This window comes from Pristiophorus japonicus, unplaced genomic scaffold, assembly GCF_044704955.1.
Source record: "Pristiophorus japonicus isolate sPriJap1 unplaced genomic scaffold, sPriJap1.hap1 HAP1_SCAFFOLD_29, whole genome shotgun sequence".
Taxonomy (NCBI): domain Eukaryota; kingdom Metazoa; phylum Chordata; class Chondrichthyes; family Pristiophoridae; genus Pristiophorus; species Pristiophorus japonicus.
Window position 1 is genome coordinate 18,011,227 of NW_027252668.1, and position 22,202 is coordinate 18,033,428.

At 45.4% G+C, this 22,202-nt stretch overlaps 1 non-coding gene across 1 annotated transcript; it reads left to right on the forward strand.

Annotated features, from left to right (window-relative positions):
• Window positions 1-135: 135 nt before the first annotated feature.
• On the forward strand, window positions 136-208 carry trnav-cac (transfer RNA valine (anticodon CAC)). The gene has a single exon. It is a non-coding gene; the product is annotated as a tRNA-Val (tRNA).
• Window positions 209-22,202: the final 21,994 nt, after the last annotated feature.

Consider the following 22,202-nt stretch of genomic DNA (forward strand, 5'->3'; position numbering starts at 1 on the left):
TACTTGAAAGGAATATTTTTGTTTGGTGCAGTTCCGGTCAGAGAAATGTTGTGAAAGGAACTTTTTGCAGAGAGAGGGATTGAGTATTTCAGCTTGTTGCTGAACACTTCTCTCTGGGCATAGAACTAGGCTCCAGTTTCTGTAGTGTAGCGGTTGTCACATTCGCCTCACATGCGAAAAGTCCCTGGTTCAAGCCCGGGCGGAAACATTATTTCTGAAACAAAAACTGGTTTTAAATGTTCATTGCGCATGTGACAATGGCCTCCTTCCGTGCTGTCAACTTCTCGGCCTTCAAACCCATCAATTTCCCGAAAACAATGTCCTGCCGAATAAGGATATCCTTCAGTTCCTCCTCACCAGACACATTGTCCCCTAGTGCATTCGGAACGTTATTTGTGCATTCCTTCGTGAAGACAGAACCGAAGTATTTGTTCAATAGGTCTTCCATTTCTTTGTTCCCCATTATAAATTCAACGAATCCGATTGCAAGCGACATGCATTTGCCTTTACTAATCTTTTTCTCTTCACATTTCTTTAGAAGCTTTTGCAATCAGGTTTTATGTACCTGCAAGCTTCCTCTCGTAATCTATGTTCCTCCCATCAATTAAATCATTAGTCCTCCTCTGTTGAATACTAAATTTCTCCCAGTCCTCAGGTTTGTAACTTTTTCTAGCCAATTTATATTCCTCTTCCTTGGCTTTAATATTATCCTTAATTTTCCTTGTTAGCCATGGTTGAGCCACCTTCCCCGTTTCATTTTTACCCTAGACAGAGATTACAATTGTTGAAGTTCATCCATGTGATCTTTAAATGTTTGACATTGCTTATCCACTATCAACACTTTAAGTATCCTTAGGAAGTCTATTCTAGCCAATTCACGCCTCATACCGTCGAAGTTACCTTTCCTTAAGTTCTGCACCCTAGTTTCCGAATTAATTGTGTCACTCTCCATCTTAATAATGAAATCTACCATATTATGGTCACTCTTCCCTAAGGGGCCTCGCACAAAAATATTGCTAAATCGTCCCTTCTCATTACACTTCACATTATGATGGTCAGCTCTCCAGTTGGTTCCGAGACATATTGGTCTAGAAACAATCCCTAATACACTTTAGGATATTCTCTACCACTGCATTGCTACCAGTGTGGTTAGCCCAATCAATATGTAGATTAAAGTCGCCCATGATAACTGATGTACCTTTATTACACACACCGCTTATTTCTTGTTTGATGCTGTCCCCAACATCACTACTACTGTTTGGTGGTGCTACTAACGTTTTCTGCCCTTTGGAATAACGCAGCTCCACCCATAACTATTCCACATCATCCAGACCAATGTCCCTACTTACTAAAGGATTAATTTCCTCTTTAATCAGCAACGCCACCCCGCCTCCTTTTCCTCTCTCCTATCCTTCAAAATGTTGAATACCCCTGGCTGTTGCGTTCCCAACCTTGGTCAACCTGGAGCCATGTCTCTGTGATGCAAAATACATCATATCCATTCTCACAGAGCTTTCAGGCTTGTATTTTCAACACACTTTGCCTCTTCAGAATGTTTCTGTTATGCGGCCCTTTTTGTTGTTTGCCTTGGGTTTATCTGCCCTCCACCCATACTATTCCCCTTTCTATCTTTTGCTTCTGCCTCCATTTTACTTCCCTCTGTCTCCCTGCATAGGTTCCCATCCCCCATGATGGTAGCTTAAATCCTCCCCAACATCACAAACAAACACTCTCCCGATTACATTGGTTCCGGTCCTGCCCAGGTGCAGACCATCCGGTTTGTACTGGTCCCACCTCCCCCAGAACCGGTTCCCATGTCCTAGGAATTTGAATCCCTCCATCTTGCACCACTTCTCAAGCCACGTATTCATCTGAGCTATCCTGCAATTCCTCCTCTGACAACACGTGGCACTGCTACCATTCTTGAGATTACTACCTTTGAGATCCTAGCTTTTAATTTAGCTCCTAGCTCCCGAAATTCGTCTCGTAGGACCTCATCCCGTTTTTTACCTACATCGTTGGTATCTACAGCACCACGACAATTGGCTGTTCACCCTCCATTTTCAGAATTTCCTGCACCCACTTCGAGACATTCTTCACTGTTGCACCAGGGAGGCAACATACCATCCTGGCGTCTCGGTTGCGGCTGCAGAAACGCCGAGCTATTTCCCTTACAATCGAATCCCCTCTCACTATAACTTTCCCACTGATTTTCCTGCCCTCCTGTGCAGCAGAGGCTCCCACGGTGCCTTGACCTTGGCTGCTGCTGCTCCCTCCTGATGAGTCATCCCCCTCAAAAGTACCCAAAACGGTGTATCTGTTTTGAAGGTGGCAGGACGCATGGGACCCCTAGTGTACCTTCCTTGCACTGCTCTCCCCAGTGTGAACTCGCTGATGCACCATCAAGCGGGAGGGATGGGTGGATCCATTGCCATACACGGTACATTTAACGGCATATGGACATAAGAACATAAGAAATAGGAGCAGGAGCAAGCCACACTGCCCTTCGAGCCTGCTCCACCATTTAATAGGAGCAAGCCTGATCTGATCACGGATTCATGTCAACATCCCTGAGTGTTCCCCATAACCCGTTATCCCCACATCTGTTAATAAACTGTCTATTTCTGTCTTAATTTTATTCAATGACCCACCTTCCACAGCGCTCTGAGGCAGCGAATTTAACACCTCTACTAAGCTTTGAAAGAAGAAATTCCTCCTCATATCAGGTTTAAATGGGCGTTGCACCTCCCCTTTTCCTAATCTGCCGCCATTCAGAATATTATCTGAATGATAGCAGATTAGGGAAAGGGGAGGTGTAACAAGACTTGGGTGCCATGGTACATCAATCATTGAAAGGTGGCATGCAGGTACAGCAGGCGGTGAAGAAGTCAAATTGGTTGTTGACCTTCATAGCGAGGGGATTTGAATATAGTAGCAGGGATGTCTTACTGCAGTTGTACAGGTCCTCAGTGAGGCCTCACCTGGAATATTGTGTTCAATATTGGTCTCCTAATCTGAGCAAGGACGTTCTTGCTATTGACAGAGTGCAGCGAAGGTTTACCAGACTGATTCCCGGGATGGCACGACAGACATATGAGGAGAGACTGGAGCGACTGGGACTGTATTCACTGGAGTTCAGAAGGATGCGAAGGGATCTCATAGAAACAACTAAAATTCTGTCCGGACTCGACAGGTTAGATGCAGGAAAAATATTCCCGATGTTGTAGAAGTCCAGAACCAGCGGATAGTCTTAGGATAAGGGGTAGGCCATGTAGGACTGAGATGAGGAGAAACGTCTTCACTCAGGGAGTTCTTAACCTGTGGAATTCCCTACTGCAGATATTTGTTAATGCCAGTTAATTGGATATAGTCAAGAGGAAGTTAGATATGGCCCTTACAGCTAAATGGATGAAGGGTTATGGAGAGAAAGGTGCAAATGGGTACTGAGGTGAATGATCAGCCATGATCTTATTGAATGGTTGTGCAGGTTAGAAGGGCCGAATGGCCTACTCCTGCAACTATTTTATATGATTCTTTGTTTTTAATGTCCCCTTTTTCTAAGATTTAACTTGTTTCTCTCCGCTGTGAATCCACTGCTGTTGTATGGGGGTCGTGGACTGAGTGAATCCCTTCGCACGCCCGTGGCAGGTAAACAATCTCTCTCCAGTGTGAACTCTTAATGTGTCAGCAGGTGGAACGAGTGCGTAAATGACTTTCCACAGTCAGTGCCTCTGACTGGTAGCTCTCGTCAGTGTGAACTATCGCGTGCTTCTGCACGCCGGATGATTTATTGATTTGCTTCCCACACACGGCACAGAACTACCTCCCTATGATGTGAACACGCTGATTACTTTCCAAATATCACTATTACCAACCTAACGTTTTTGGACTTCACAATAACTTGCCTAAATTATTGCTCCTCGATTTCGCTCCCAATGCATCATTTTTTGCCGTGGAAGTAAGCCCTCTTCATGCTTGACCAATCTTCAAGAATCTTTTGAGGATTTAACGAGTAGAGTGGACAAGGCGTAACCAGTGGTTGTGGTGTCTTCCAAAAAAGCGTTGGACAAAGGCCCACACAAGAGATGGTTGTGCAACATTAATGCACATGGTATTGGTGGTAATATTTTGACGTGGATAGAGATCTGTTTGGCAGACAGGAAGCAGAGATTCGGGATGAACGGGTCCTTTTCAGAATGGCAGGAAGTGACTAGTTGCGTGCAGATGGGCTCAGTGCTGGGACCCCAGCAATTTACAATTTACATCGATGATTTAGCTGAAGGAATTGTGTGTAATATCTCCCAGTTTGAAGATGATACTAAGCTGGGTGGCGGTATGAGCTGTGAGGATTATGCTAACAGGCTGCAGGTTGAGTTGGACATGTTCGGTGTTTCGGCAAATGCATGACAGATGAGGTATAATATGGATAATTGTGAATTTATCAATTTGGATGGCGAAAACGTGAAGGCAGAATATTATCTGAATGGTGGCTGATTAGTAAAAGGGGAGGTGCAACGAGACCTGGGAGTCATGATGCATCTGTTATTGAAAGTTGGCAAGTGGTGAACAAGACAAATGGCATGTTCGCGTTCATAGCTAGGGGAATTGAGTATTGGAGCAGGGAGGTCTTACTGCAGTTGTGCAGGGCCTTGGTGAGGCATCACCTGGATTATCATGATCAGTTTTGGTGTCCTAAGCTGAGGAAGGACCGTCTTGCTATTGAGAGAGTGCAGCGAAGTTTCACCAGACTGATTCTCGGGATGCATGGCTGGCATATGAGAAGAGATTGGATCCACTGGGCCTGTATTCACAGGAGTTTAAATGAATGAGAGGGGACCTCTTCGAAACATATAAAATTCTGACGGGACTGGACAGTTTAGATGCAGAAAGAATGTTCCCAATGTTGGGGAAGTCCAAAGCTACTGGTCAGAGTCTTAGGATAATGCGTAAGAAATTTAGGACCGAGATAAGGAGAAAACTTTTCACTCAGAGAGTTGTGAACCTGTGGAATTCACTACCACAGAGAGTTGTTGATGCCAATTCGTTAAATATAATCAAAATATGGCCCTCACGGATGGATCAATGGGTATGGAGAGAAAGCAGGAAAAGGCTACTGATGTGAATGATCAGTCATGATCTTATTGAATGGTGGTGCAGTCTCGAAAGGCCGAATGGCCGACTCCTGCACCTATTTTCTATGTTTCTATGCTTCTATATTTCGTGGGACTGCCGATGATGCTGATGATGATTCCCCCGGACTGTAGGCCCATCATAGGGAGACCGTTGTAGACAGTGCATGAGTGAGAGTATTGTTATTCACGCGAATCACTGGCCACGCCGGGGAGAGCAGCTCGCTCACAATATCAGCATACAGGGAGTCTGATGCAGGAACATGTCTGCGTCTTCTCATTGCTTAATTAATTTCAGAATCAGTGTGAAGGGATATTTCCTTACATTCTTCAACTGCTGTCTGAACTTAGTCTGGGTCACGGCATAAATTGCCGTGTTTGTGCAGCAACTCAGCAGCTGGAGCATTATTCCAACGTCCATTACATAAAAAGGTATATATACAGAATCATAGCCCAAAAGGTACATCTGGGTCCAGATAGAATTCACCATAAGCACCGCCCACAACAGGATGAAATTGCCGGAGATAACAAACAGTAAAATGATGGAATTCATGCGGCTCGCCATCTCTGGGTCACTGGGACACTCCCCACTGCTGGCAACCCGGAGTTGCCTGCGGACTCTGCTGGCCAATATAATATGCCTGGCGGTGACAGTATTGAGCAGCAGAATCAGAGCAAATGGGAAAAATGGGGTGAGAAGATAATGAAGGAATATGATTGCTGCCCAGACCGGTGAATTCAGAACATCATCTGTTATATAGCAAAACCAGGACATGTTTTCAAGTAGATAGAAACGTGTCAACATAAAATACCAGAAAATGTTCTTGAACCCTCTCAGCAAAGTCACGGTTCCCACAAACACAGCCGCCGTTCTCTCGGTGCTTAATTTAGTTTTCAGCTTCTGGTAACAAATGGCAACAAAGCGATCAAAGGTGAAACTGACGGTGAACCAGATAGAACAATCTGTGGCTGCGTGAAGTAAGACGGCGTGAATATTACACAAGTGGAAGAACCGCACGAAATGGAACTCTTTCTGGTAAAGAATCGGAATGTGCCTCAGTATCAGGTCGAGGATAATGTCCAGGAGATCCGTCGCTGCCATGGCAACCAGATAGCGAGTGACACATCTGGAGAGACCGCACTTTCCACGAGGCAGGATCACAATCGTCAGGATGTTAACTGTCAGGCAGGGAAATAAACAGGTAAATTAAACATTAATTTAGGAGCAAGGAATAGACTCCAAACTAAAATAATTAACAATCATTGACAATGAAATCACCAACTAAATTCATTTATCAGCATTAAATCAGACGACCCATCCCTCAGTCAATGAGCCGCCAAATGCTTATGTAACATCATCATCATAGGCAGCCCCTCGAAATCGAGAAAGACTTGCTTCCACGCTAAAAGTGAGTTATCAGGTGACTTGAACTGTCCAACATGGTAATTACAGTCTCTGTCACAGGCGGGACAGAGAGTGGTTGAAGAAAATGGTGGGTGGGGAGTCTGGTTTGCCGCACGCTCATTCCGCAGCCCTCGCTTGGTTTCTACATGTTCTCGGTGACGACTCGAGGTGATCATCGCCCTTCCGGATGCATTTTCTCCACTTAGGGTGGTCTTTGGCTCGGAACTACCATGTGTCGGTGGGGATGTTGCATTTTAATATGGAGGCTTTGAGGGTGTCCTTGAAACGAGTATTTAAAGTATTTGAACACAAATGGAAGAGATTAATTGCTGCAGCTTTTCACCTGTTGGTTTCCACTTGTGCAGAGAATATCAGACGAGAAAATATGAAAGTTTGTTCATATTCTAAGTACCTAAGTTACAATCAGCTGGGTTGTTTATCCTGAAATACAACGATTTTGATTTATACTATATATGAATTGCTCCCTCATTATAGAACCATAGAAAATATAGCAAATAGTTGCAGAAGTAGGCCATTCGGCCTTTCGAGCCTGCACCGCCATTCAATGAATTCATGGTTGAACATGCAACTTCAGTACCACTTTCCGGCTTTCTCGCCGTATCCCTTGATCCCCCTGGTAGTAAGGACTTTATTTAACTCCTTTTTGGATATATTTAGTTAATTGGCCTCAACAACTTTCGGTGGTAGAGAATTCCACAGGTTCACCACTCTCTTGGTGAAGAAGTTTCTCCTCATCTCAGTCGTATATGGCTTACCCCTTATCCTTAGACTGTGACCCCTGGTTCTGGACTTCCCCAACATTGGGAACATTCTTCCTGCATCTAATCTGTCTAAACCCGTCAGAATTTTAAACATTTCTATGAGACCCCCTCTCCTTCTTCTGACTCCATTGAATGCAAGCCCTTATGATCCAGTCTTTCTTGATATATCAGTCCCGCCATCCCGGGCATCAGTCTGCTGATCCTTCGCTGCACTCCCTCAATAGCAAGAATGTCCTTCCTCAAGTTAGGAGACCAAAACTGTACACAATACTCCAGGTGTGGCCTCACCAAAGCCCTGTACAACTGTAGCAATACCTCCCTGCCCCTGTACTCAAATCTCCTTGCAATGAAGGCCAACATGCCATTTGCTTTCTTAACCACCTGCTATACCTGCATGCCAACCTTCAATGACTGATGTACCATGACACCCAGGTCTCGTTGCACCTTCTCTTTTCCTAATCTGTCACCATTCAGATAATAGTCTGTCTCTCTGTTTTTACCACCAAAGTGGATAACCTCACATTTATCCACATTATACTTCATCTGCCATGCATTTGCCCGCTCACCGAACCTATCCAAGTCACTCTGCAGCTTCATAGCATCCTCCTCGCAGCTCACATTGCCACCCAACTTAGTGTCATCCGCAAATTTGGAGAAACTACATTTAATCCTCTCGTCGAAATCATTAATATACAGTGTAAACAGCTGGGACGACAGAACAGATCCACTAGTCACTGCCTGCCATTCTGAAAAGTAGCCATTTACTCCTACTCTTTGCTTCCTGTCTGACAACCAGTTCTCAATCCATGTCAGCACACTACCCCCAATCCCATGTGCTTTAACTTTGCACATTAATCTCTTGTGTGGGACCTTGTCGAAAGCCTTCTGAAAGTCCAAATATACCACATCAACAGATTCTCCCTTGTCCACTCTACTGGAAACAACCTCAAAAAATTCCAAAAGTTTTGTCACGCATGATTTCCCTTTCACAAATCCATGCTGACTTGGACCCATCATGTCACCTCGTTCCAAATGCGCTGCGATGACATATATGTGCAATAAAACCGATAACTGTAATCAAATTACACTTTTACCATTGAAGAATCAAATTAAATGTGTTTACCGGTGTTGTTGATGCACTTCATTCCCTCCGGCACCCACCTCTCGTGGAAGGCCGCGAACATTCCGGTGGACACCGCGTGCTCCATATCCTGGCTTGAAAGTATCCGCGGAAGAGACGGAAGCAGCCGGGCTGAACGATCATCTCGACCGCCCGCTGCCTGGACCAGCTGATGGTCCGCTTGGCCATGTCCCGAAGCAGTCGGACGACGATGCCATCTGTCATTCCGCTCCCCCTCCGCACGAGGGTGGTGGTGTGTGTTGTGCATAAACGCCAGCATGGAGCAGTCGGTCCGAATGTCTGCTTTGTTTGCTGCTCGTCATATATCATTTGCTTAGCGGAGCATGAGCCTGGTTCTGATCACATCCCGCGCCGGGATTCAATCCACGCATTATAAAGCATTGCTCCGATACCTATTACATTATTTGTATCTGTTTCCTCTAAGTATCTCAAGGATAAATGTAACCAAATCACAGATGAAGGTTGCAGCAGAAGAGAAGCTCGGGCAGGAGGGCAGACAGTCAAAGTTATGAAGGTGGAATCACGATGGAGACAGAACATGATGCCACCGCTGCTTCAATCGCAACACTCAGCGCTGACGAATGAAGGAAGTGCCTGAGGAACATGAACCCCAGCCAGAGACAGAAACTGCCAGGCTGAACAGAATGAGTTTCGTAATAATACGACTGACCAACAAAAATGCTGCATCTGCGTTAAATGCTCAGCAATTTGAGGCATGGAGAATGACAACCAGTTCAGGTTAAATTATTCCATCGGCAGGGACATCACAGGGTTAGTTACACAGTAAAACTCTCTCTACATCGTCCCATCAAACACTCCCAGTGCAGGTACAGAACGAGTTAGACACACAATAAATTTTTCTCTATACTGGCCCACCAAACACGCCCAGGACAGGTAAAGCACGGGATTAGATACAGAGCAAAGCTCATTCTACACCGTCCCATCAAACACTCCCAAAGCAGGTACAGCACAAGTTAGATACAGATTAAAGCTCCCTCTATACTGCCCATCAAATACTTCCAGCGCAGGTAGAGCACCGGTTACATATAGAGTAAACTTCCCACGACACTGTCCCGATCAAACACTCCCAGGTCAGATACAGCGGGTTAGATACAAAGGTAAGCTCCTGCACAATATCCAATCAAACAATCCTAGGACAGGTACACCACGGGTTAGATGCAGAGTAAAGCTCCCTCTAGACTGTCCCATCAAACATACCCAGGGCATGTCCATCACCGGTTAGATACAGAGAAACGCTCCCTCTTAACTGTCCCATCAAACTTTCCCAGAGCTGGTGCACACGGGTTAGACACAGATAAATCCCTCTCTACAATGTCCCATTCGGTGTGTGTTTGGGCTCAGACCCTCACTGGGTGTGAGATCAGCCGAACTCAGAACCAGCCTGGATTCAGTAACAGTCTTTCGCAATGATCACTGCCTCCCCTCCCTCAGTGATTCCCCTCGCTGGGCTGCTTTGCTCCAGTCTCCCCATTTGATCCATGACGAGATTTCAATTCCTCCTTCTTTCGCCCACTCTATATAAATTAATCCACTTTCATCCTGGAACGACTCTATTGACCATCTGCAAAGGCATGGTTGATTAGCAAAGATGTTATCTGGCTATTGTGAAGGCCCTGAGCTATCTCAACAAGAGCTATGCTTAAAAACACACCTCCGCATAAAACACACCAGATGACCACGCGTTGACCTCGGACTCAAAGGAGCAACAAAAAAAATCCAAAGATAAACTTGTACAACAATATAACAATATAAGGCAAGTGACACCTGGAAGAAGTGACCAATTGGGTTTTCGATCACGCTTTGGAAAAACCAATCACGTCACTGTTAAGGTCTGTCCACGAGGTCACTCATGTGCCAAAACCTGTATAATTAACGTGTAATTTGAACAGTTCGTTTGAGATCCTCTCAGGCGCATGGGAAGTGAAATGCTCCCCCTGTACGTGCTGAAATAAAAAATCGTTGAACATTATTGAAGGTATCAGACTGTTGATTCCGGGTTTGTTAATTGAGTCGAAGGGCGATGCTCCCCATCAATTGGCGTAGTTTGCAGGATTCTGAAACGCAAACCCGAAACGATGTGGCAGCTGTTGGGGTGAATACCTTTTATTAAATACCACCTCCAAGTTGGAGCTGTTAAACTGTTTACGGGAAAGCAGGAGATCCACAGAGAGAACAAATAAATGCGACAAGGAGAGGTCGGAGATCAAGGAATAAGGAAAATTTGTGGTGTGAGTAGGCTGAAATGAGTTTAACCGGCGTATGGTACTAACGACCAAGAATCGTTCAAAGACACGATGGAGGTTCAAGAGTAGCCCACTAAGGGAATGGTAGTCTCTTAGCAATCTTAGAAATGGCGGGGAATACGACTGGTTACTCTCAGGATCTATACGGCAAATGCTAGCAGGTAAAAACATAACACTAAATGAGGGAATGAAGAAATAGGAATGGCAACCAGACGACACAATGGATAGGCAGGCAAAGTGCAAGCCAAGGAATAAAGGAGACCGGGCTCACACGGTAGTATTAGCCTTCTATCGGGTACAAAATAAAGTGATGGAAAGAAAGGATCAGATAATACAGGAGCTAAAAGCTAAAATAAAATAGATGGAAGAGGCAGAAGTAAGCAGTAGGAATGTTACAATATGTGCAGCAGTAACTGGGAGACCGACAGCGCACCTTCACTGCCTGCATCGATAACAATATAACCCCCACTGGAACATTTGAGTGAAGAAATAGAGAATAGTAGGGGACCACAGATGGTGAAGGGCAAACACGGGGAGTAGCTTAATCGGAATCGAGCCTCTCAGCCCAAGTCGCTGAATTAGTGTCCCTAACGGAAGTCCTCAAAGGGGCAAAAGGTAAAAGGATAAATATATGTAAAGACAACTGATACGCATTTGGGGTGGTCCACAATTACATGATAGCCTGGACTCCGCGAGCTGACATGACATCGGGGCGAGGAACAATTTGACACGAGCACATATTTACCGAACAGGTAGAGACTTCCCTCCAGCCCCAGGAATATGCAATAATAAAAATCAAAGCCCATAAGAAAATAACTGACCGGCATCAGCAAGGCAATGCATAGGCAGAGGAGGCAGGTTGGAAATTGCCAGAAGCATGGGGCCTATGGGCTAAAATAAGCACCTGTGCGCTTGGACCGGAAGAAATAAATATGTTTAACGTACAGGAGGCAAACCTACAGCAGGGAAATGTTGAATGGAAAAGGCAGGAAGCTAAACAAGGAATGGATGGAATCTGGAGAAAAGATTGTAATGTGATAGCCCAGGGTGCATCCGACAACACCTAATGAGTATATAGCACGGATATGCACACACAGGTAAGACCAGAATGACGAGTTCAATGTCCCGATGTTGGTGGTGGAAGGGAATGGGAAGAGATAAAGAAAATTACTGTGGGAAGTGCTTAACATGCGCAAAGCTTTACCTTGGTGAAAAAACAAAGTTGAGAATGAGAGAGCAACCCCGACAAAAGGGAGCATGGTAAAACATGCTGACAGGCTTCATGGGCCCACTGTCAAATCACCAGGGGAAAATGTATTGCTTGGTTATAATAGATCAATTCAGAAAATGGGTTGAAGCAATTACAACAAAATTTGCTCCATGAGACGGTGGCTAGAATATTAGCAGAAGAAATTATACCAAGTTGAGGATTGCCCTTACTGATAGACTCAGATCAGATTACAAACCTCACTAATCAATAATGAAACAAACATGCTGCCTAATGGGAACCGGGCATAAATTCCATATCCCCTATCATCCGGAATCATCCGGATTAGTAGAACGAATGAATAGGACCCTGAAGAAGGCACTGGCCAAAGTGATCAACGAAAGAGGAAAAGGATCGGTAGATATACTGACCCTCATTTTAACGAAGTTCAGGGCGAGCCGAAACCGGACCACTAGCCGCACGCCTTTCGAACGAATGACAGGAAGAGCAATGAGATCACCTGCGTTTCTTGTGATGGGGAGTGATGATATCGGACCTTAGTCAGATCCTACCGGGACCGAGTAAGGAGATTAGTGATGCAATTATGTTAACAATTAAAAGATCTGAGGCATACACCAGGGATCAACAAGTGATCAAGGACTGGGAAGCTGGCACCAAGGAACAAAAGGCTCAGAAACCACAGATTGGGAGCAAGGTAACGGTAGAAATATACGCCGAGAAGCCAGGATTCTCAGCAAAATGGACAGGCACTCACCATGTAATAATGGTAAGCGACAGCTGCATGTTTGTGGCGATAAGGGGAACCGGACGGTGGACACATTGGATACAGTTAAAACATTATGCATAACATGAAACCCTAACCGACTGGTGATGCCGGAAAACATGTTGTGTTTTACAGGACCTTAGTCCTACTCGGAGGAATACTGGGTAACTCCATCTTATACCACGACCCAGCGATAAGTTGTCCAGAGGGGTATCAATAAAATATTTCCAATACAAACTCAATCTTTCACGGAAAATGCAAAATGGGGCAAATTGAAGTGGAATGGACAAGCCTGGAAAAGGGTCCGTCATGGCTGAACCAATCATGGACATGCACGAATAGCTCGAACCAAGGAAATCCACACAAGTGTGTGTGGGTAAGATAAAACATCACCAGGGAACTGGAGGGGACTACACCCAAGCCCATTAATGAATCACAATGTGGTAACGGTTACTTGTGGGGAATGTTCTTGTGTAAGATAGAGATCCCAAACATCACAAGAGCCCAAAGCAAAACGACCCAGAACCCCAAGGATGTCCAATCATTGACCCCGGAGTTCAAGCAGAGGATTAGAAAGGAAATTAACGAAAGAAAAAATCCACATCATGGTATGCCAAAGGATAATTTCAAGATAGAGGCAGAGCGGTTGTTCCACTGCTCGGGGAGACTAGAACTAGGGGGCACAGCCTCAAAGTACGGGGGAGCAAATTTAGAACCGAGTTGAAAAGTTATTTCTTCTCCCAGAGAGTTGTGAATCTGTGGAATTCTCTGCCGAAGGAAGTCGTTGAGGCTGGCTCATTGAGTGTATTCAAATCACAGATGGATAGATTTTTAACCAATAAGGGAATTAAGGGTTATGGAGAGCGGGCGGGTAAGTGGAGCTGAGTCCACGGCCAGATCAGCCATAATCGAGTTGAAAGGCGGAGCAGGCTCGAAGGGCTAGATGGCTTACTCCTGTTCCTAATTCTGATATTATATAGAGTACAAACACAAGGAAGTTATTCTCAATCTTTGTAAATTAGAGATGAGGTCTAATCTAGAGCAATGTGTCCAATTCCTGGCTCCACGTTATATGAAGTATATCTGCCTTGAAGATGATGCTGAGGGATTTAACACAAAGATCCCAGGAATGAGGGAATCCCGTTACGTGGAGAGAATAGAGAGGCTTCGATTATTCTTCTTTGAGCAAAGTGGAATACGACGAGATTCAACAGAGGTGTTCAACATTATTGGATTTATTTACAGGACAGATAGGTAGACTGCTTCCACTGGGAAGAGGGGCTGTACCATCGGACACATATTTACATAAGAACATAGGAACATAAGAAATAGGAGAAGGAGTGGACCATATGGCCCTTCGAGACTGCTCCGCCATTTAATATCATCATGGCTGATCCGATCATGGACTCAGATCAACATTCCTGTCCGCTACCAATGTCCCCGTATTCCTTTATCGGTTCAGAAACTGTCTCCCTCTATCTTAAAGTTATTCAATGACCCAGTTTCCACAGCTCTCTGAGGCAACGAATTCTACAGAATTACAACCCACTGAGAGAAGAAATTCCTTCTCATCTCAATGTTAAATTTTCGGCCCCTTACTCTAAGATTATGCTTCCTAATTCTAGTCTCCCCCATCAGTGGAAACATCACATTTGCATCCACTTTGTCGAGCCCCTCGTAATCTTATACGTTTCGAAAAAGATCACCTCTCATTCGTATTTAAGTTGTATACCAAATAAATAGCCACTGGGCTGATGAGGAGAGTTTTTTTATGCACCACGTTATCATAATCTGGAATGCACTGCTCGAAAAAGTTTTTGAGGCCGCTTCAACGGTAACTTTCAAAATGTAATTGGATATATAGTTTAAAGGGAAACATTCACAGGGCAATGGGGATAGAGCACTGTAGTGGCACTAATGGGTAGCACTTTCATAGAGCCTACACAATCATGATTGTTCGACTGGCCTCATTCTGTGCTGTGTCATTGTGTGATTGTTTTTAAATGTAATTAGTTAAGTAATATATGATTTGTTTTAGTATTAACTGTTATGGGTTACCATCCTTACTTTTACCGACTTGTTATAAGGATAGATTAATGCATCGGGTTTTTATTTGGGGAATAATGTGAACGTTGTTGGTAATAAAATCATTGATATCAGGCATGTGGCAAAAGCGACTAATGAAAGGCTTACTGTTTGTGTACATAATGTCATGGAATCTGAGCAAGTAGATGGGGCCTTGGTTTCATATCTCACACAAAAGACAGCATTTTGGACGTTGGCCCTCGCCCTCAGTAGTGCACTGGAGTGCCAGCCTGGAGCATATGCTGAAGTCTGTGGTGTGGGGCTGGAACCTCTGACATTCCGCCACTGAAGTGAGTGCTCCCATTGAGTCACAGCTGACACTTTGATGCCAGATCTCGATGTAGAGTGCTTGCAGTCGGAATTATCCTCCATGCCCTCCCTGTTTGGAGAAATCGGCCTGCGCTCTTTGGTTATTCTCTGTCGATCTTGCAGAAAAGGTCAATGGTATTGAGGAGCTATTGTTTTTGAAGCCTGGGAAATATTTTCTTTGTTAACCATACCATTGTTGGTAGCGGCGTATAGTGTTGCTGGAAGAGTACAAGAAAGTTCCATTGGTACAGGGTTCCTTTTATTTATCCGTTTATGGGATGTGGCCGTCGCTGGCAAGGCCGTGATTTATTGCCCATCCCTAACTGTCCTTGAGAAAGTGGTGGTGAACCGCCTTCTGCATCCGTTGTTCTCGGTACAACTGCTTGGCTCGGTCGACCGTTTCAGAGATCAGTTAGACCTAAACTAAATCTGGATCCGCGCTCTTGGTCTGGAGTCACAAATGTGTGCCAGACTGGGTAAGTACGGTAGATTTCCCTGTAATGAAGGAGTTTAATAGAAGGGCTTTTAAGACAATCCGGAAATTTTATTTTCACTTGTACGGTAGCTTCCTGGTCACAATTACTGCCAATAGCTTTTTATTGCAGATTTAATTAAGTAACTGTACTGAAATGCCCCGGCTGCCATAGTGGGCTTTTATATCTCCAGGTCATTACTGGATTACTAGTCCAGTAACATAACCACTGTGCGACATTTCTCGGTTATGTGAATCGAAATGACTAACTGGCAAGAAACAGGTTAAAGATACCTGGGAACAAGAGGAGGTAACTCGTCTGTTTATATTTCAGGGGATGCCAGTAGCGTTGGGAATGAAGCAGTGATATCATTTTCATTCCTCCGCGCCCTGTAGGATGGTGATCAGGGGTTCACGCTGCTCCTGACACAATCTGCTACAACCCCTCATTTCCCCTTCCCCAACAACCCTGAACAGAACAGTGCACTCCCAGACCATCAACAAGCGCCTCTCACTCAAATACTTGGTACTTTATCACTATGTACCAACCCACTGTATCCACCTGGTAATATTGTTGTCGAGATAGGATTACTTTTTCTCCGTAGAAAACAATGTCCTTCAAATTAAAACTTCTTGAATTGTATAATTTTTACACAAATATATGTAACTATATTCTTCAGGCTCTAGGTCAGCACGATCATAGAATCATAGAAATTCACAGCACGGATGGAGGCCATTTTTGACCTATCCTGTCTCCGCAGGCCGACCAAGAACTAAACAGTCTAACCCAACCTTCCAGCTCTGGGTCCGTATCCCTGTTGGTTACAGCAGTTTAAGTGCACATCCAATGCTCTTTTTAAATGTGGTGAGCATTTCTACCTCTACCTTCCTTTCAGGCAGTGCGTTCCAGACCCCCACCACTCTTGGCAAGAATACATAACCCGTCAAATCCCCTCTAAACCGTCTACCAATTACTTTAAGTCTGTGACCCTGGTTGTTGGCCACTCTGCTAAGGGAAATATCCATTCTATCTAGTACCTTTAACATTTTATACACCTCAACAATGTCTCCCTTCTCTGTTCGAAAGCAACCAACTGCAGCCTATCCAATCTTGCATCATAGCCAACATTCACCAGTCCAGGCAACATCCTCTTAAATATCCTCTGTACCCTCTCTTGTGCAATCACATCTTTCCTGTAATGTGGTGGCCAGAATTGCACTCTAACTGTGGCTGAACCAGTGTTTTATGCAGTTGAAGCATAACCGGTCAGCTCTTGTATTCATCGGTGATACTCTCAGTGAGACTGAATTAAATGTTCAGCTTGTATATAGTGGTTGAAGAAGAAGTGAAGCAAATCATTTTGTTGGTGTATGTTCCGATTGGGGAACTGGTACCCGTATCACTGAGGGTGTCACGTGTTCACTACGAGGTGGCCTATTGATACGATTATATATTTATCTATCTCTTCACTGAAGTATATATGAGAAATAACCGGTTATTCTGCATCGACAGAGGGGAGAAATCTCTAAACTTCTCCCATGGGACCTTGTATGTCCATCATTTCCTGGGCCATGATCTGACGTCTTGTTCGAAAGCACTGGGCCAATGAGTTCTCTGTCAGTACTGCGACAGAATACGATTAAATGTCCAAATCCAGAAAGTGGCGTTAATTATTGAGACATTTGAATAATTACGGACAGGTAAAGACACTCTTTTCCACCGTGCTTGCATAACACAATTCCGACACCTTGTGTACTACAATATATAAACGCCTACCAAAACAAAGCAGTGTTATCTCATGGAGTAGGCAAACAAGCAGAAAGAAACTTTCCAATTTGGGGGGAAAAATCTATGAAATTCCTCTGCGTCCAATCTCGGTTATAGAAACGTTGTCCAGAAAATCACTCCAACCGTGGATTCCCTGAGATCCAGCTCTCGGTTTAAGGAACTTAGCGAAATTGCATTCACCACATGAAATGACACCTTGTTCCAGATGTCCATTAATTACCCGGTGAATAACCAGCTCCTTACATCTAACCTAGTGCGAGTCTTATACAACTTAAATGTGCGACCGCTGGGTCTGGTTTAGACTGGGACAGAGGCTGATTAGGGAGGGTCTGGTTCAGATTGTGACGGGGACTGATTAGAGATGGTCTGGTTCAGACTGGGCCAGGAGAATGTTTAGCGAGTTTCTGATTCAGACTGGGACAGGAGTGATTAGGGTATTTCTGATTCCGCCTTGAACAGGGACAGATTAGCGAGTTTCTGGTTCAGTCTGTGATAGTATCTGATTAGTGAGGGTCTGTTCCAGACTGGGACAGGGTCTGATTAGTGAGGGTCTGGTTCAGACTGGGACAGGGACTGATGAGCGAGGTTCTGCTTTATTCTGCGACAGGGAATGATTAGTGAGGGTCTGGTTCATTCTGCGACAGGGACTGATTAGTGAGGGTCTGGTTCAGACTGTGATATGGACTGATTAGGGAGGGTCTGGTTCTTTCTGCGACAGGGACTGATTCGTGAGGGTCTAGTTCAGACTGGGACAGGGACTGATTAGGGAGCTTCTGGTTCAGTTTAGGATACGGACTGATTTGGGAGTTTCTGGTTCAGACTGGGAAAGTGTCTCATTTGGAAGCTTCTGGTTCTGACTTGGAGAGGGACTCATTAATTAGTTTCTGGTTCAGCCTGGGACAGTGTCTGATTCGAGGGGGCTCTGGGTCAGATTTAAACAGATATTGATTCGTGAGTTTCTGGTTCAGACTGGTACAGGGCCTGATGAGGGAGTTTCTGGTTCAGACTGGGAGAGCGACTAGCGAATGAGGGTCCGGTACAGAATGGGACGGTGACTGATTAGGGAGTTTCAGGTTCAGACTGGGACAGGGATAGATTACGAAGGTTCTGGGTCAGTTTGGGAGAGTGACTGATTCAGGAGTTTCTGCATCAGACTGGGACAGGGACTGATTCGGAAGTTTCTGGTTCACTCTGGGGCAGGGACTGAATGGGAAGATTCTGGTTCAGACTGTGACACGGACGGATTAGGGCTTTTCTGTTCAGTCTGGGACAAAGTTTGCTCAGGAAGGATTGGTTTACACTAGGACAGGATCGGATTAGGGAGTTTCTGTTTCAGACTGAGACAGGGACGGTATTTGGAATTTCTGGTTCAGTCTGGGTGAGGAAGGGATTTGGGAGCTAGTGGTTCAGCCTGCGGTATAGGCTGATTAGGGAGGGTCTGGTTCAGTCTGGGACAGGGGCTGTTTAGTGACATTCTGATTCATCCTACGACAGGCACTGATTATAGACATTCTGCTTCAGCCTGGGAGAGGGGCTGGTTCTGGAGTTTCGAGTTCAGACTGCGACAGGTACTGATTAGGGAGTTTCTGGTTCAGCCTGGGATAGGGGCAGGTTATGGAGCTTCGAGTTCAGACTGCGACAGGCACTGATAAGGGAGTTTATGGTTCAGCCTGGTACAGTGTCTGATTTGGAAGGGTCTGGTTCAGATTGAGACAGCGACGGCTTAGGAACTTTCTTGTTCAGACTGGGACAGGGTCTAATTAATGAGCGTTTGATTCAGACAGGGAGTTGGACTGAAAAGGCAGTTCCTGTTTCAGTCTGGGACAGGGACTAATTCGGGACTTTCGGGTTCAGTCTGGGACAGCGACTGATGAGGGAGTTTCAAGTTCAGACTGGGACAGGGATTGATTATGGAGGGTCTGGGTCAGTTTGGGACAGTGACTGATTCGGGAGTTTCTGGTTCAGTCTGGGACAGGGACTGAATATGGAGTTTCGTATTCAGTCTGGGAGAGGAACAGATTAGGGAAGGTCTGTTTCAGACTAAGACGGGGAATGATTAGGGAGTTTCTGGTTCAGACATGGACTGGGAGAGATTACGGAGTTTCTGGTTCGTTCGGAGATAGGTACAGATTAGGGCGTTTCTGGTTCAGCCTGGGACAGGAACTGATTAGTGAGTTTCTGATTCATACTGGGACAGGGACTGGTTAGGGAGTTTCTGTGTCAGTCCAGGACAGGACTGATTAGGCAGCTTCTGGTTCAGACTAGGGCAGGGTCTGATGAGGCAGGGTCTGGTTCACTTTCGGAAAGGGACTGATAAGGCAGTTTCTGGTTCAGTTTGGGACAGGGATTGATTATGGCGTTTCTGGTACACCCTGGGAAAGGGAAAGATCAGGGAGTTTCTGGTTCCGTTTGGGACATGGACTGATTAGTGAGTTTCTGGTTCAGCCTGTGACAGGAACTGATTTGGGAATTTCTGGTTCAGTCTAGAACAGGGACTGATTCGGGGGTTTCTGGTTCAATCTGTGTCAGGAACTGATTCGGGAGTTCCTGATTCATTCTGGGACAGATACTGATTAGGGTGTTTCTGGTTCAGTCAGGTACAGATACTGATTAGTGTGTTTCGGGTTCAGTGTGGGACAGGGATTGATTAGGGAGATTCTGGTTCAGACTCGGACAGGGACAGATTAGGAAAGGTGTGGTTCAGACTGGGACAGGGCTGATTAGTGAGTTTTTGGTTCAGCTTGGGACAGGGTCTGATTACGGAGTTTCTGGCTCAGTCTTGGACAGGAACTGATTCGGGAGCTTCTGGTTCAGACTTTGACAGTGTCTGATTTGGGACGGTCTGCTTCAGATTGAGACAGGGATTGATTAGGGAGTTTCTTGTTCAGTCTGGGATTGCGACTGATCAGACAGTTTCTGGTTCAGACTGGGCAGGCAATGATTAGAGAGATTCTGGTTACGCCTGGATAGGGTCTGGTTCAGGACAGACAGGTTCAGCTTACGACAGGGACTGATCATGGAGTTTTTTGTTCAGTCTATGATAGGACTGATTCGGAATGTTTTGCTTCACTCTGGGACAGTGACTGATTAGGTAGATTCCAGTTCAGACTGCGATAGTTGCTGATTAGGGAGTTTCTGTTTCAGTGTGTGAGAGGAACTGATAAGTGAATTTCAGGTTCAGTCTGGAACAGGGACTGATTAGGGAGTTTCGGATTCAGTCTGTGGCAGAAACTAATTAGGGAATTTCTGTTCAGTCTGGGACATGGACTGACTTGAGAGTTTCTGGTTTAGTCTGTGACAGGAACTGATTCGGGAGTTCCTGATTCAGTCTGGGACAGGGACGTATTAGAGTGTTTCTGCTTCAGACAGGGACAGATACGGATTAGAATGTTTCAGGTTCAGTCTGGGATAGGGACTGATTATGGAGTTTCTGGTTGACATTGGGATAGGGACTGATTATGGAGTTTCTGGTTCAAGCTGGGACAGGGACTGATAAGGTAGTTTCTGGTTCACTCTGGAATAGGGACTGATTCTAGAGTTTCTGGTTCAGACTGGGAAAGGAACGGATTAGGGAGTTTCTGGTTCAGTCTGGGATAGGGACTGACAAGGGAGTTTCTGGATAAGTCTGGGATAGGGACTGATTAGGGAATTTCTGTTTCAGTCTGTGACAGGGACTGATTGAGATATTTCTGGTTCAGACTGTGACAGGATCTGATTAGCGAGGGTCTGGTTTACTCTGGGATAGAGACTAATTATGGAGTTTCTGGTTCAGACGAGGAGATGTACTGAACAGGGAGTATCTGGTTCAGTCTGAGAAATTGACTGATTAGGGAGTTTATGGTTCAAACTGGAAGAGGTACTGATTTGGGAGTTTCTGGTTCAGACTGCGACAGGGACTGATTAGGGAATTTTTGGTTCATACTTGGAGAGGAACTGATTAGGGCGTTTCTGGCTGAGACTAGGACAGGGACCGATTAGGGAGTTTCTGGTTCAGACTGGGTCAGGGAAAGATGAGGGAGTTTCTGGTTCAGTCTGGGACAGGGGCTGATTATGGAGTTTCTGGTTCAGTCTGGGACAGGAACTGATTAGGGAGTTTCTTGTTCAAACTGGGAGAGGGACTGATTCGGGAGATTCTGCTTCAGCCTGGTTTAGACCGAGTCGGTGGCTGGTGCAGTAGGTTTGGTTCATTCTATTTCTGTCTGGTACAGGGGCTGGCGGGGACCGGTCTGGGTCAGTCTGGTTCTGACTGGGACAGTGAATTGTGAAGGAGGTCTGGGTCAGTCTGGTTCTAACTGTGTCAGTAAACGGTGAGGATGAGTCTGGTTCAGTCTGGTTCAGGATGGGACAGAGGCTGGTGACAGAGGGTTTGGCTCAGTGTGGTTCACACTGCGACAGGAGATGGTAAGGGATGGTTTGGGTCAGTCTTTTTCATACTGGGACAGAGGATGGTGATGGAGGTCCACTTCCGTCTGGTGCATACTGTGACAGTGCCTGGTGATCGGGTCGATTTCATTCTGTTTGAGACTGGGACAGTGGATGGTGAGAGCATCTGGTGCAGTCTGATTCAGTCTGGGACAGGCGCTCGTGAGGCAGTGTCTGTTTCAGTCTGCTACGGAATGGGACAGGAGCTAGTGGGGACGATTGTGCTTCAGCATTGGACAGGGACTGGTGAGCGGATCTGGTTCCGTCTTGTTAAACATGAAACAGAGACTGGTGAGAGTATCTGAATCAATCTGCGACAGGACTGGTGAAGGAGGGTCTGTGTCAGTCTGGTTCAGACTGGGGCAGGGGATGATGAATGAAGGTGTGGTTTATTCTGCACAGGGACTGGTGAG